The sequence below is a fragment of the Hemicordylus capensis genome, chromosome 3 (genome assembly GCF_027244095.1).
Source record: "Hemicordylus capensis ecotype Gifberg chromosome 3, rHemCap1.1.pri, whole genome shotgun sequence".
NCBI lineage: Eukaryota > Metazoa > Chordata > Lepidosauria > Squamata > Cordylidae > Hemicordylus > Hemicordylus capensis.
In genome coordinates this window covers 189,763,964-189,773,954 of record NC_069659.1, presented here as the reverse complement: position 1 = coordinate 189,773,954, position 9,991 = coordinate 189,763,964, and positions in this window count along the sequence as shown.

The window sequence follows — 9,991 nt, the reverse complement described above, 5'->3', positions numbered from 1 at the left end:
TCAGAAACTTCTCGTTTTATCACGACGTGTAAGCTTGCACATGGAAGTTTTTCCGATTCTTTTTCAGTTGCAAAAGCAGGAGAATTTCCCTGGGATTTCCACGTGAGGGGTTGATTTAAGCTCTGTCGATAACTGCGTTCGTGGTGGCACCTGTAGTACTAACAATATCATAGGAAGGTTTGGGGAGGAGGCTTTGCTAAAACAGCATCGAGGGGATTATTCAACAAGCCGAGAGGCGTGAGTAGCGGACAGGGTGCCTACTCACGAGTAAGCCAACTGAGGTCTACTCATGAGTAAGCTGAGCAGGGTCTACTCACGAGTAAGCCACCCGTGCTCTTCTCACGAATAAGCAGAGCGGCGTCTACTCGTGAGTAAGGCTACCAGGGTCTACTCACTAGTAAACCAACTTGCATGTATGGCAGCTGCGGTCTACTCGTGAGTCGCTGAGGGGGTTGGTCTACCCGTCTAACCTTTTAAAGGTATTTCTTACATCCATGTTTTTTGCTTCTGCGTAAACACAAAACACAAAGCCCAAAATGATCTGGGGTGCTTTTTGACCTGTTCCTGCAAGCACTGAGTATTTTTACTGGTAACTTAAAGCTGAGGGGGCCTAAGACTGAAGAAGTGTTTAGCATTTGAATGAAGCTCCCCCCATCTTCTTCTTTACATTTTACAAACTTATGCAAGCTGATTTTTAAGTCTAGCAAAGAGGGCTTTTCTTTCTGGTGCAACATGCCTTATCTGTTCAGAAACTTCTCGTTTTATCACCACGTGTAAGCTTGCACATGGAAGTTTTTCCGATCCTTTTTCAGTTGCAAAAGCAGGAGAATTTCCCTGGGATTTCCACGTGAGGGGTTGATTTAAGCTCTGTCGATAACTGCGTTCGTGGTGGCACCTTTCGTACTAACAATATCATAGGAAGGTTTTGGGAGAAGCCTTTGCTCAAACAGCATGGAGGAGATCATTCAACAAGCCGACAGGCGTGAGTAGCGGACAGGGTGCCTACTCACGAGTAAACCAACCCGCATGTATGGCCGCTGGGGTCTACTCGTGAGTCGCTGAGGGGGTTGGTCTACCCGTCTTACCTTTTAAAGGTATTTCTTACATCCATGTTTTTTGCATCTGCGTAAACACAAAACACAAAGCCCAAAATGATCTGGGGTGCTTTTTGACCTGTTCCTGCAAGCACTGAGTATTTTTACTGGTAACTTAAAGCTGAGGGGGCCTAAGACTGAAGAAGTGTTTAGCATTTGAATGAAGCTCCCCCCATCTTCTTCTTTACATTTTACAAGCTTATGCAAGCTGATTTTTAAGTCTAGCAAAGGGGGCTTTTCTTTCTGGTGCAACATGCCTCATCTGTTCAGAAACTTCTCGTTTTATCACCACGTGTAAGCTTGCACATGGAAGTTTTTCCGATTCTTTTTCAGTTGCAAAAGCAGGAGAATTTCCCTGGGATTTCCACGTGAGGGGTTGATTTAAGCTCTGTCGATAACTGCGTTTGTGGTGGCACCTGTAGTACTAACAATATCATAGGAAGGTTTGGGGAGAAGGCTTTGCGAAAACAGCATGGAGGAGATTATTCAACAAGCCGACAGGCGTGAGTAGCGGACAGGGTGTCTACTCACTCGTAAGCCAACTGGTGTCTACTCACGAGTAAACCAACCCGCATGTATGGCAGCTGGGGTCTACTCGTGAGTCGGTGAGGGGGTTCCTCTACCCGTCTTACCTTTTAAAGGTATTTCTTACATCCATGTTTTCTGCATCTGCGTAAACACAATTCTGCATAAACACAAAACACAAAGCCCAAAATGATCTGGGGTGCTTTTTGACCTGTTTCTGCAAGCAACTGAGTATTTTTACTGGTAACTAAAAGCTGAGGGGGCCTAAGACTGAAGAAGTGTTTAGCATTTGAATGAAGCTCCCCCCATCTTCTTATTTACATTTTACAAGCTTATCCAAGCTGATTTTTAAGTCTAGCAAAGGGGGCTTTTCTTTCTGGTGCAACATGCCTCATCTGTTCAGAAACTTCTCGTTTTATCACGACGTGTAAGCTTGCACATGGAAGTTTTTCCGATTCTTTTTCAGTTGCAAAAGCAGGAGAATTTCCCTGGGATTTCCACGTGAGGGGTTGATTTAAGCTCTGTCGATAACAGGGTTCGTGGTGGCACCTGTAGTACTAACAATATCATAGGAAGGTTTGGGGAGGAGGCTTTGCTAAAACAGCATCGAGGGGATTATTCAACAAGCCGACAGGCGTGAGTAGCGGACAGGGTGCCTACTCACGAGTAAGCCAACTGAGGTCTACTCATGAGTAAGCTGAGCAGGGTCTACTCACGAGTAAGCCACCCGTGCTCTTCTCACGAATAAGCAGAGCGGCGTCTACTCGTGAGTAAGGCTACCAGGGTCTACTCACGAGTAAACCAACTTGCATGTATGGCAGCTGCGGTCTACTCGTGAGTCGCTGAGGGGGTTGGTCTACCCGTCTAACCTTTTAAAGGTATTTCTTACATCCATGTTTTTTGCTTCTGCGTAAACACAAAACACAAAGCCCAAAATGATCCGGGGTGCTTTTTGACCTGTTCCTGCAAGCACTGAGTATTTTTACTGGTAACTTAAAGCTGAGGGGGCCTAAAACTGAAGAAGTGTTTAGCATTTGAATGAAGCTCCCCCCATCTACTTATTTACATTTTACAAGCTTATGCAAGCTGATTTTTAAGTCTAGCAAAGAGGGCTTTTCTTTCTGGTGCAACATGCCTCATCTGTTCAGAAACTTCTCGTTTTATCACCACGTGTAAGCTTGCACATGGAAGTTTTTCCGATTCTTTTTCAGTTGCAAATGCAGGAGAATTTCCCTGGGATTTCCACGTGAGGGGTTGATTTAAGCTCTGTCGATAACTGCGTTCGTGGTGGCACCTTTCGTACTAACAATATCATAGGAAGGTTTTGGGAGAAGCCTTTGCTCAAACAGCATGGAGGAGATCATTCAACAAGCCGACAGGCGTGAGTAGCGGACAGGGTGCCTACTCACGAGTAAGCCAACTGAGGTCTACTCATGAGTAAGCTGAGCAGGGTCTACTCACGAGGAAGCCACCCGTGCTCTTCTCACGAATAAGCTGAGCGGGGTCTACTCGTGAGTAAGGCTACCAGGGTCTACTCACGAGTAAACCAACCCGCATGTATGGCCGCTGGGGTCTACTGGTGAGTCGCTGAGGGGGTTGGTCTACCCGTCTTACCTTTTAAAGGTATTTCTTACATCCATGTTTTTTGCTTCTGCGTAAACACAAAACACAAAGCCCAAAATGATCTGGGGTGCTTTTTGACCTGTTCCTGCAAGGACTGAGTATTTTTACTGGTAACTTAAAGCTGAGGGGGCCTGAGACTGAAGAAGTGTTTAGCATTTGAATGAAGCTCCCCCCATCTTCTTCTTTACATTTTACAAGCTTATGCAAGCTGATTTTTAAGTCTAGCAAAGGGGGCTTTTCTTTCTGGTGCAACATGCCTCATCTGTTCAGAAACTTCTCGTTTTATCACGACGTGTAAGCTTGCACATGGAAGTTTTTCCGATTCTTTTTCAGTTGCAAAAGCAGGAGAATTTCCCTGGGATTTCCACGTGAGGGGTTGATTTAAGCTCTGTCGATAACTGCGTTCGTGGTGGCACCTGTAGTACTAACAATATCATAGGAAGGTTTGGGGAGGAGGCTTTGCTAAAACAGCATCGAGGGGATTATTCAACAAGCCGAGAGGCGTGAGTAGCGGACAGGGTGCCTACTCACGAGTAAGCCAACTGAGGTCTACTCATGAGTAAGCTGAGCAGGGTCTACTCACGAGTAAGCCACCCGTGCTCTTCTCACGAATAAGCAGAGCGGCGTCTACTCGTGAGTAAGGCTACCAGGGTCTACTCACTAGTAAACCAACTTGCATGTATGGCAGCTGCGGTCTACTCGTGAGTCGCTGAGGGGGTTGGTCTACCCGTCTAACCTTTTAAAGGTATTTCTTACATCCATGTTTTTTGCTTCTGCGTAAACACAAAACACAAAGCCCAAAATGATCTGGGGTGCTTTTTGACCTGTTCCTGCAAGCACTGAGTATTTTTACTGGTAACTTAAAGCTGAGGGGGCCTAAGACTGAAGAAGTGTTTAGCATTTGAATGAAGCTCCCCCCATCTTCTTCTTTACATTTTACAAACTTATGCAAGCTGATTTTTAAGTCTAGCAAAGAGGGCTTTTCTTTCTGGTGCAACATGCCTTATCTGTTCAGAAACTTCTCGTTTTATCACCACGTGTAAGCTTGCACATGGAAGTTTTTCCGATCCTTTTTCAGTTGCAAAAGCAGGAGAATTTCCCTGGGATTTCCACGTGAGGGGTTGATTTAAGCTCTGTCGATAAGTGCGTTCGTGGTGGCACCTTTCGTACTAACAATATCATAGGTAGGTTTTGGGAGAAGGCTTTGCGAAAACAGCATGGAGGAGATTATTCAACAAGCCGACAGGCGTGAGTAGCGGACAGGGTGTCTACTCATGAGTAAGCCAACTGAGGTCTACTCACGAGTAAGCCACCCGGTGTCTTTGAGTAGGCTCTGCTGACACCTACTGAGGCTTATTCGTTGAACAAGCAGGACAGAGCCTTCTCAGTTATTGCCCCCAGGCTGTGGAACTCACTCTCAGCTGAGTGAGTGGCTCCCTCTCTCCCACCCTTTGGGAAGGAAGGTAAGAGTGTCCTTCCCTCCCCCCGCCCCGAGTTTTGGCCAATGAGCAGTGTCTTGTTCTTATTAAGTTTTCAGCTGCATTTGTTATAATTTTATGTTTTTGTTTAATTGTTTTTCTTGCTGTTAACTGCCCTAAGGCCTTAGGATGAAGAGCGGTATATAAATACAAAAAAACAATAAAACTGCAGCCATGTCAGGTCAGAAGTGGATTCCCACCACTGCCTAGCAGGGAGAACCCTTGAGCGGCCATGAACCAACACCAGAACCCAGAACCAACACCAAAGGCACTCTGGTGCAATGAGGAGGAAACTGCCATTCTGGATGGTGGATCTCTGGATAGAACAGGGGTGCAAGACATGATCAAGGAGCTATTGAACAGCCAGATTGTGTACTGCTATATTGGACAGGATATGTCACGGCGTGGATTAGACCTGGGACGAATATGCCACAAAGTATTCTCAAATGATTCACATGGTGAATAGGTGAAGTGGGAGATTCCAAGAATGTCCTGGTGGACTTCCAATTATTCTGAATAATTCTCACACTGTCGAAATTTGCACTGAATGGCACCAGCACACACATGGCCTCTGAGCATGTGCAGAAGTGAATCTGCATGCCAGTGCTGTGCAGGGACAGTTGGGAGATGCTCTGCCAGGGCTGGGGCATAGCTGGGGGAGTGCCGGGATGGTGGCAATGGTGGCGAGCGGAGGAGGAGTGGGTACGGACCTGCTCTCCTCTGCTTTAAAGGGGCTGTGAAAGCCCTCGATTTTAAAGGGAGGTGCCCGTGATTCCTAGTGGCTAGGAACAGGAAGGGAGGGGAGAGTGTGATTCATCCTTTTGGTATAAGAAATAGATCCTGCCACAGTAAATGGGGAAAGCATGTGTTGAACAAATGCACAGTTGTTCCAAACAACTAATTTGGCCCTTAGAGGGTGAGCTCGATAGGCCTTCTGTGATTTGGAGTTCTGGAAAAGCCCTAGTCATTTACAAAAGTGTGTAGGCCCTTTGTTCCACTAAGGTACTAGCAAGCTTACATAGAAGTACATTTTATTGAAGACGGTGGGTCTTGTTTCTTTGTAAATGTTTTGGGTTGTGCTGCCAGTGTAATAAATTAATCAAAATGGCTGGAAACAAATTTTATTCATAGCCAAGAAGCAGTACTGGAAAATTATGGCACAAATTGCATAGCATGAAATCTTACTTTTGCTCCCATTCTGCTATAAGGCAACCACTGAGTCCAATCCCAACCAGGCTACTCTGGCGCTACATGAAACAATATATAATATATTAACCTCATGCTGTTATAAAAATGGTTTGACGCTTTGTGAAATTATACCTAGACAAAAAACAAATAAGACAGCATAATGCAACATTCACAGCTTATTGTGCATCATCAAACCAATACTTTGGGAGCAAAATTGTATTAAAACGATGGTTAATCTAACCATTTAGAAGAATACAATTTCAAAACATTGCAGCTGTGTGAGTTAGCTCTACAGTGATGACACACTAAGAAGACAACCATTAAGTAATGCTGGCTTTTCTTTTTGCATTCAAAGACTGCAATTGTCTAATTGGAAAAGCAAGTGAAGACTCCCAACAAAGTTTTTTGGCACTGACATACATGCCCTAAAACATTACTTTAGCAATGTAACCGTATAAATAGTGCTCAGGCTCTAACTTTTTAAAGTGCTGTATAAATTCGATAAAATAATATATTTTGAGCTATTTAAGTCTCAATGGAGTCACCATTGCACGAATGGGTTCAAAAAACCCGGGTCATGCCCCTCAAGGGCTGTGCCTTGTGCCCTGCCCTCTGTCAGATGCAGGGGGCGGGACAGGGGGCTGTGGCAGGGGGAGAACATGGGCCACTGCTGGCCTCCCTATGGGCCTGGTGTATTCTAAAGTGTCATCTCCTTCTTTTGTAATAATTTACTAAATTGTTTTTGAGAAGTAGAGGATGAGGTGAATGCGGATGAGAGTCTGCATTGACCATGAACCAGACCTATCACATAACTTCCTATACTTCTCAGATGAAAATAGGGAAATCCCCCATGCTTGCAACACCCCCATTTTCATGCCAAGGATTGCTGCCTGAGTTCCCTTGCCAATTCTGCATTTCTGACAACTCTTTCCTGCCTACTGTATTAGATGTATTTCCTCTGTAATAGTCCTTTGCTGGCTTCTGAATCAGGGTACACTTAGGAAACTGATTATAACAGTTTTCTTGAGGCTTAATTCAAAGAACAGTGAGGGGAAGCAAAGCAGCTATTCTGCAAACTCTTGCACAACAAGTTGCACAAGTTAACATAAAATGAGCTCTGCAGGCTCAGACCACAGATCCATCTAGTCCAGCATCCTGCTTCCCACAGTGGTCCTGCTGGGAAGTCCAACTGTTCTTCCCTGATGTTGCTCCCCAGAAAATAGTATGTAGTGGCATACTGCTGCCACACCTTGGCTAAGCCTTGAGAGGCTTCAGAGTGGTTGAATTTTAGCACATGCAGAGCCAGAGGTAGGATATGTAATTGGCTGAGCTCTGGAGGCTGGGATGATGTGTCCCAGCCTCCGGAGATCCCACAATGCACTGCGTGACACTTCGGGGTTGAACACTCCAGAGTCCAATGCAGCACTGAGCTTCGGAGTGTGGAGAGATCCCACAATGCACTGCATTACATGTGTGATGCACTGAGGGATTCCCCCATGAGACAGACATACTAGGCATCTGTCTCTGTGTCTGCTGGGGCTAAACATAGCCCCAGCGAACACACAAGCAGTTAGTTTAGGTTAAGGGAGTGCTTGCTCCCTTAACCAGGGCTAACAGCTGGGTTTGAAAGCTGAGCTAAGCAATGCTGCCACACCATGATCAAGCCCAATCCCAGCAGTTTGCACATGCAGCCTAACCCAGACTGGGAGTCCTTAGCCCAGGTTAGGCTCTGTGTTAGAACAGACTCATTGAAGCATTGCTCCAGGAGGCTACCCCCTTCTGAGGGTGGAAGCCCAAAAGTGCTTACCTCCCTGCAGTTGATCACTGCTTCCTCTCTGGATGGCCGGATTGGCCACCCACACAACTACCTGCTCCATCATGGAGCCGGTAATGGCAGCAGGGATCACGTATGAATAGCCCAGCCCCCAGAAGTCCCAGAACGAGTGCATGGGGCATTCTGGAGAGACCCCTGAGGCCAGGAAGCTTGTTGAAGCCCCCCAGCCGGGGGTCTCCTCGTGAATTGCCATGGCAATTGCTCATGATCACCAAAACAGGGTTAGCAGAGCACTCACTTCGCTAACCTTATTTAAGGGGGGGCGGGGATTAAATGGGCTAACTGCTGGGAGCTGCATGCTCCTGGCGGTTCTCACAACCGCTCAAAAGTGGGCTGGGCTCCCTTAGCCCGCTTTCAAGCGTTCGTGTGAATAGCCTCATTGTCTTTAATTCAGGTAAATACAATAATGAATCTGGTTCTACTTATTGTAGAACAATTGTAATTCTCACACATTCTGGAACTTTTGATATCTGTCGGTTAGGAGGAAGAAAAGCAATGGACTACATTTTGTGTCCATGGGTATACACTTTACATCCATGTGCACTAGATGTATGTGAAGATGCATTTCCCCTCCCCACCCAGAGATTTCACTTCTCAAGCACTAACAAACCTTTTAAAAGGCATCCCTAAAAGATAGAATACGGACAAAATAGGATCAGTGACCTTCCAGGGATGGGTACCAGAAAATAGGGACTGTTCCTAATAAATAATAGGGAGCATTTGATCTCAGGCCATGCCTGTAGGTGTGCCCTCAAGCTCTTCTAGTAGCTTTTCTTCCTAGACTTCACCAGGAGGGGCAAAATCAGCCAGCTGGGAAGAGGGGTTCAGTGGAGGCCTGTGATAGCAAACATCCCCCTCTCCTCTACTCATGTGAGCCCCTTCATCACGTTCCCCTTCCCCTCATTGTGCTCAACTCCTACCAGCTGCCAAAGCTGTCAGGACAAGGAGATGGATTTGCTGGGGAATACCAGGTGGCTTTCACTGCTCATCTTATCCGTACTGGGTTCAGGGTGCAGACTCATGGGGATGAGGAAGAAAAGGAGCTTCTTAGGCCGGCTGGTTTTGCACCTGTGCTATTTTAGTGACTGAGCTGGGGGTGTGATGATCAGCTAAATTAGTTTCTACAGTCTATCCCACTTTGAGATCCTGAATAACATAGTTCACTCCATATTCATTCACACATTCAAGTGCAAAATACAGTACTGCTTCCTTTATCTTTTTCATATGTGACACTGGCTATATAGTCCAGCATTAGGTTAGGGGCAGAGCCACCATTGGGCAAATGGGTTCAAAGAACCCAATCAGGGGCTGCAAGCACAGCCCCAAACACGCCCCCCGCGTCTGACGTCAGATGCGTGGGCGTTATTTTGGTCCCAAATGGGGCCACATGGCCCCATTTGGAGCCAAAATCGGCCCATGCTGCGTTGGTAGCGAGGCCGGAGCAACTCTCCTTGCCTTAATGGCAGGGAGAGCCGCTCCTGGTCCTGCTGCCATCATTTACTAATTTGTTCTCCCAGCAAGTGCCAATATCTTCTGACACCTTTGCCACTTTAATAGAGCAAGACTTGGCTCTAAGCCATTGGTAGAAGCCATCCCAGTACTTAGTGAACAGAATACCTGATGGCTTACAGTGGCCTTTTGAGTCCAGCTCATGAAGCATTGTCAGTTGGCAAAGGCCATGCTATTTTGAGCAAAAGCCATACCATTATCAGAGTGATAAGTACTGGGCATAAAAAAAGCCAGTGCAATGCCCTAACCCCACTCATTTCATATCTTGCCATTTGAAGCAGTTTTGATTTTGCAAAACGACAGAGTTCCCAACATCTCCAAACAGACTGAAACAACAGAGTAAGTCAAATGAGAACACAACTCCGTTGAAAATTCAGGCCTAGTTTGGAAACACTATCTTGGTGCAGAAACAGCTCTATTAGCAGCAGCAGTCTCCCCCTGTATGTGGTGACAATTTTGCAGTCATTCTTGCCTTGCTGTGAATACCCGTTTGGCCTGGGCCCACAGCTGCAAACTTTACTCATAACTGCCTGTTGTTTTGCTTTCTTCTCTACCTACTAGTTAAAATAATTTATAAAAACATCTCAAATCTCAGCTATTTTCCTCTGAGTGAATCCAGTATACTTCTCATTTGCATGTAAAGTGCAGTCAATGTGAATTGATCAAAACCAAATTAACAGCAATTGGTTCCAATACTTTCCCTGTTTACACATTAGTTTTCTACCTTTAACATATAGATG